The sequence below is a fragment of the Calonectris borealis genome, chromosome W, assembly GCF_964195595.1.
Source record: "Calonectris borealis chromosome W, bCalBor7.hap1.2, whole genome shotgun sequence".
NCBI classification, from domain to species: domain Eukaryota; kingdom Metazoa; phylum Chordata; class Aves; order Procellariiformes; family Procellariidae; genus Calonectris; species Calonectris borealis.
In genome coordinates, this window is record NC_134351.1 from 23,961,501 (window position 1) to 23,966,729 (window position 5,229).

At 51.0% G+C, this 5,229-nt stretch overlaps 1 pseudogene; it reads left to right on the forward strand.

The window, feature by feature from the left end:
* The first annotated feature begins 776 nt into the window (after window positions 1-776).
* Window positions 777-3,309, forward strand: LOC142075016 (S-phase kinase-associated protein 2-like; annotated as a pseudogene).
* The last annotated feature ends 1,920 nt before the right edge of the window (window positions 3,310-5,229 follow it).

Here is a 5,229-nt window from a genome sequence, read left to right on the forward strand (position 1 = left end):
AGGAAGGAAAGAAGGGAGGAAGGAAGGAAGAGAAGGAGTGAGGAAGGGTGGGAGGGAGAGAGGGAGGGGGGAAAGAAGGGAGGGAGGGACAGAGGGAGGAAGGAAGGAAATAAGGGAAGGAGGATGGAAGGGAAGGAGGGAGAAAGGGAGGGAGGAAGGGCGGGAGGGAGAGAGGGAGGAAGGAAGGGAAGGCGGGAGGGAGGGAGGAAGGGTAGGAGGGAGAGACAGAGGAAGGGAGGGACGAAGGGAGGGAGGACAGAAGGAAAGAAGGAAGGGAGGAAGGAAGGGGGGGAGCAAGGAAGGGAGCAAAGGAAGAAAGGGAGGGATGAAGGGAGGAAGGAAGGAAGGAAAAAAGGGAGGGAGACAGGGATGAAGGAAGGAAGGAACAGGGAGAGAGGAAGCAATGTAGGGCGGGTGAGACGGAGGGAGGAAGAAAGGGAGCAAGGGAGAAAGGAAGTAAGGGAGGAACAGAGGGACGAAGGGAGGGAGGAAGGAAGGGAGGGAGGAAAGAATGAAGGGAAAGGAGGGAGGATGGAAGGGAGGAAGGGATGGACGGAGCGAGGGAAGGAGGAAGGAAGCAAGGGAGGGAGGGAGGAAGGAACGGACGGAGGGAAGAAGGGAGGGAGGGAGGACGGAAGGAAGGTGTGCGAGTGGCGAACTGTAATTCCCTAGAGGTTTTGCAGCGGGCGCCGGCCGGCTCGGGGAGCTGCGCGCGTGGCGTGACGGCGCGGTGCTGAAAGGTGCGGTGCTCCCACCAATGCATTCCCCCCGCCACGATGCGCAGGTATGGAGAGGCGGGGATGTACTTGCCGCCCAAAACGCCGTCCCCACTGGTGGGTTGGGAGAGACCCGCGTGATGCCTGGGGTGTGCGTGCGCCCTCGTGGGGGGCGTGCACGACCCCCCCCCCCCGTGTCCCGTGATGAAGAAGAGCGCGTGGGAACTCCCCGGGGAGGGAGTGTGTATGGGAACCCCGGGAGTCGGGAGTGTGCACGGGTCCCGGAGGAGCGGGGGGAGCATGCATGGGTTCTTGATGTCTCCTGAGTGTTTAGGGCGGGGGGGGCGGGTGGTGCGTGCGTGGATACCCGAGGTGCCAGGGGGTGAGGCGTGAATGCGTCTCTGGCGTGCGTGCTTAAGGCTGGTGGGGGGTACAGCGTGCATGGGTGTCCGGGGTCCACAGGGTGCTTCTACCCCGCCCCGCAGCGGGCAGCAGCAGGAGGTGGGACCACCCCTCCCCGCCCCCCCCGTGCGTCCCGTGGACGGCGGGGCGGGCCCACGCGCTGAGGTGCGCTGTTGGCGCCCAACGGCCTCCCCGCGCCCCTCCCGTGCGAGGGGCTCTCGCCGCACAGGCCGAGGTGCCGCCGTGCCCCCCGCCCCCCCCGAGCGTTCCTGCAGTCCTGCCCTGTTCCTGCGAGGAGGCTCGGTGCCGGCTGCGCCTCGGCCCTCCCTGGGGCCGCGCTCGATCCCCGGTGCTGTCGGGGCCGTGCCGTAGCACACCTCCTCGATCGGCTTTTCCCCCCCTGCTCGCCCCCTTACTCTGTCCGGGAACGGGATGCACTTAATCCCCGGAGAGTTGTTAGTGTGAATCTTCCTGACCGAGCATACGCCTCCACTGTGCTTGTACTTTCAGCCCCCACAAATCCAGTAGCACCCAATACCAGTTTTAATTCAAGTTATTGCCCTGCATGGTGATGTGGGTTATGTGTTACTGCGCAATGCTTCTGTACGAGGAGCCCCTCTGTAGCCATCTTGTGTTTGGTATCAGTCTGCCGGTACCTTCAGAGTGTGTGGGTTTTGCTGTGTCTGCAGAAAACATCTCCAGGAGATTCCATCCTCTAGCAGCAATGTTTCTACCAGCTTCACCTGGGATTGGGACTCCAGCAAGACCTCAGAGCTTCTCTCGGGCATGGGAGTGTCTGTCTTTAAGAAGGACAAGCTGGGCAATGAAAACATGCTGCAGGACCTGTTAGTGTCACCCTGTCCTCAGAAACGACAGAAGGTGAAGGAAAAGGACTTTGTCATTGTGTGCTGGCCTCGGCTGCTCTGAGAGACAGAGTCAGGTACTGTCACCCCAGTCCAGGTTTCGTTTGCCCTTCAGTAGAGATGGAGAGTGGGTATCACAAGCCTTTAAGCAGAGGTGATGTGTCCAGCTCCAGAACTGTGGCCCATGTATGCCATGGTTGGCTCCTGCCTAGACCTGCCAGTCCCTGTGTGCCTGGGGTTTGTGCTGCGTATCCCTGTGTCTGTCCACTCTTGCTGCTTGGGACTTGGGTCACATCTTGGCCCAGCAGGGCCCTGAGCTTCATCTGTCCCTCTGCCCGTGGGACCCGCTCTAGGAGATGTTTCACCACGTGCCAAGCAGGGCCAGGCTCCTCACAAAATACAGCTGCGACTGCCAGATGAATATGATCTATTGGCGCTGCTGTCCCCAGTATAATTTTGAAACCTGGGGTGGGGCTTGTATTTTTTTTTACTTAAGCATCTAAGAAGTAAGAGACTCAGTCCTCAAGACCAAAGGGATCCAGATCCACATCTGGGGTAGTTAGTGTGCATGTTTTAAGGAGCGCTTTGCAGTACCTGCTTTTCTCCATGTACCATGCAAAAGCATAGCTCACCTTGGGCTCCCTCCTGGGAGCCTGATGTGCATAGGAAGGATGGGCATTTCAGCAGGGGAAAAAAAGTAGTCCAATACCAGATTTCTGAGGCCTTCTTTTTGACTTGTCTTTCCCCTCCCGCATTCAGGGAAGCGTAAAACACATTCACTCTTTTTCTAAAGGTATTTCTTGGGATGCACTCCCAGATTAATTGCTATTGGCAATCTTTGCATATTTGCCCCTATATGACTTGCTGAAAGTTTCCTTGATTTGCAAGAGATGTTATCTTCTCTTATAAGTATTACTTCTCATCACTTAGCACTAAGAAAACATTTGCTTCCATAGATTGATAAATGATCTGGTTCTCATCTTGTGTATTCATGTATAATTCAATTTGTGCTGTATGTGGGTTATATGTATGTATTATCAAAAGATGGCTCACATATTTTAACATTAGTAAATTCTATTAAATGACTTTCCCTCCTCTCAGTCTTTTGTGACACTGAAAACCTTCTGTGGTTGTCTCATAGTTCTGACCCTTCATTACTCACTAACAAGTAAAATTCTGTGCCTTAGGTTTGATGAATCTCTCTGGCAGACTCTCGATCTGACTGGTAGAAATCTGCTGCCAGGAGTGATTGGACAGTTGCTGCTTTCAGGTGTTACTGTATCCCGCTGCCCAAGATCTTGTATTGTTGTTTAAAACAAGCAAGTAAGGCTTTTTGTCCATGTTCTGGATCCTGAAACCACGTCTCAAATATTCACAATTTCTCTGTGTATTTTTGGTTTTAACATCTCCACCAGTAGTAGCATTTGTGCTGTCTCTGTGGAGTGTGGAAGAGCTGATCAGTGGTTAAGCATGTGCTGAAATAAGAGGATCTGCATTCAACTGTCAGTTATTTAAAATCAAATTAATGTGATTTTTGAAAGTGTACTTCAAGCACTGTCATCCACTTGCAATTTATTTCTTGTAGAACCAAGAATTGTCAGCCTCTCCAGCATTTTTATATGTGAAGCTCAAAAAAAAGTTTAACTCCAGCCAGATAGACTTGCAGCTGTTGTGATGAATCCTATAAATGCCTTGATGATAGAGAGTTCTGCAGTTTTGGCTGGTAGCTTAGCAGTAGGCCAAATGAGCTTAGTAGTATGTCCAGTGTGCAGCTGAAGTACAACAGTATAATTATTTTCTGCAAGCTTTGTACGCTTTTAGTGTATTGGGTATATTTATGGTATGGGGAATTTGTGGAGCAGGTTTTTAATGCGATTTTAGTAACCTGCCTTTCTCCTTTTTTGGATGTCTCAGAGTTCAACATATGGTTTTGTCAAACTGCACAGTGTCTGTTGCAGATCTCCAGAGTATTCTTTGTTGGTGTGAAAGGCTGCAGAACCTCAGCTTGGAGGGACTAGTGCTTTCTGACAATATCATCAAGTGAGTAACATGTTTGGGAATATTCGGTAAATACCTTCTGTTTGGTGCTGTTATTTTGTGCAGGCTAGCGAAAGAATGCAGTTGAGAGCTGTCCATTGTGGGAGTTTTTTGAAATGGCCAGTTTTAGGCACCTAACAGAGCTAGCTGGTAGACTAGATGAGCTGCCTCTTTCCTCTCTATCCTCCAAGAGATGAGGTGAGGAGGTGTTCTGGTTTCGGCTGGGATAGAGTTAAATTTCTTCCTAGTGCTGTGTTTTGGATTTAGTATGAGAAGAATGTTGATAACACACTGATGTTTTCAGTTGTTGCTAAGTGCCCTGTCAAGGACAGCTTCCATGCTCTACCAAACGCAGAGGCTGGGAGGAGGGAGCACAGCCGGGACAGCTGGCCCAGCTGGCCAATAGGGTATTCCATACCATGGGACGTCATGCTCAGTATATGAATGGTAGGCGTGATCCAGGAAGTAGCGATCGCTACTTGGTTATCGGTCAGCGCGGGTGGTGAGCAATTGCATTGTGCATCACTCATTTTGTATATTCTATCATTATCATTATCATTATCATTATCATTATTATTATTATTATTTTCCCTCTTCTGTTCTATTAAACTGTCTTTATCTCAACCCACGAGTTTTTCTCACTCTTACCCTTCTGATTCTCTCCCCGTCCCACTGGGGTGGGGGGGAGTGAGTGAGCGGCTGTGTGGTGTTTGGCTGCCTGCCAGGTTAAACCACAACAGGAAGAAACACCCCTCTATAAGAGTGTTTCTTAGGTTGTTTGTTTTTTTTCCATTCCCCAGAGTAAGGGGAGCCTAGAGAAACTGCTCATCTCTGTAGGGTTTATGTGTCCATTGGCTGGTCCTGCAGCCAAGCTGCACAGCAGAGCTACTTCTATTTTCCCATTTCTGTGCTCCCAAGAGAGCTTTGTGTTTGGCATACATGTTCTTTTCTATTTTAAGGGGTCCCAGCAGGTCTCCTGCCAGATGCCCTATGTGCTTCTGCACCATTTCTCACTTCTTTGTTGACCTTCACTCTGAATATCTGGAAAATTACAGATTCTGTCAAGCAAATGCACTGTTGTTTGGTTTAACTGGAAAGACACTAATGGGTGTGCAGTCAACCTCCTGTTCAATCACATCAGGTGATTATGGAGGTGCCAGGGACTGTAGGTCAGATGGCAGAGGCTCTGGGTGTCCTGCTTTCTACTTTTG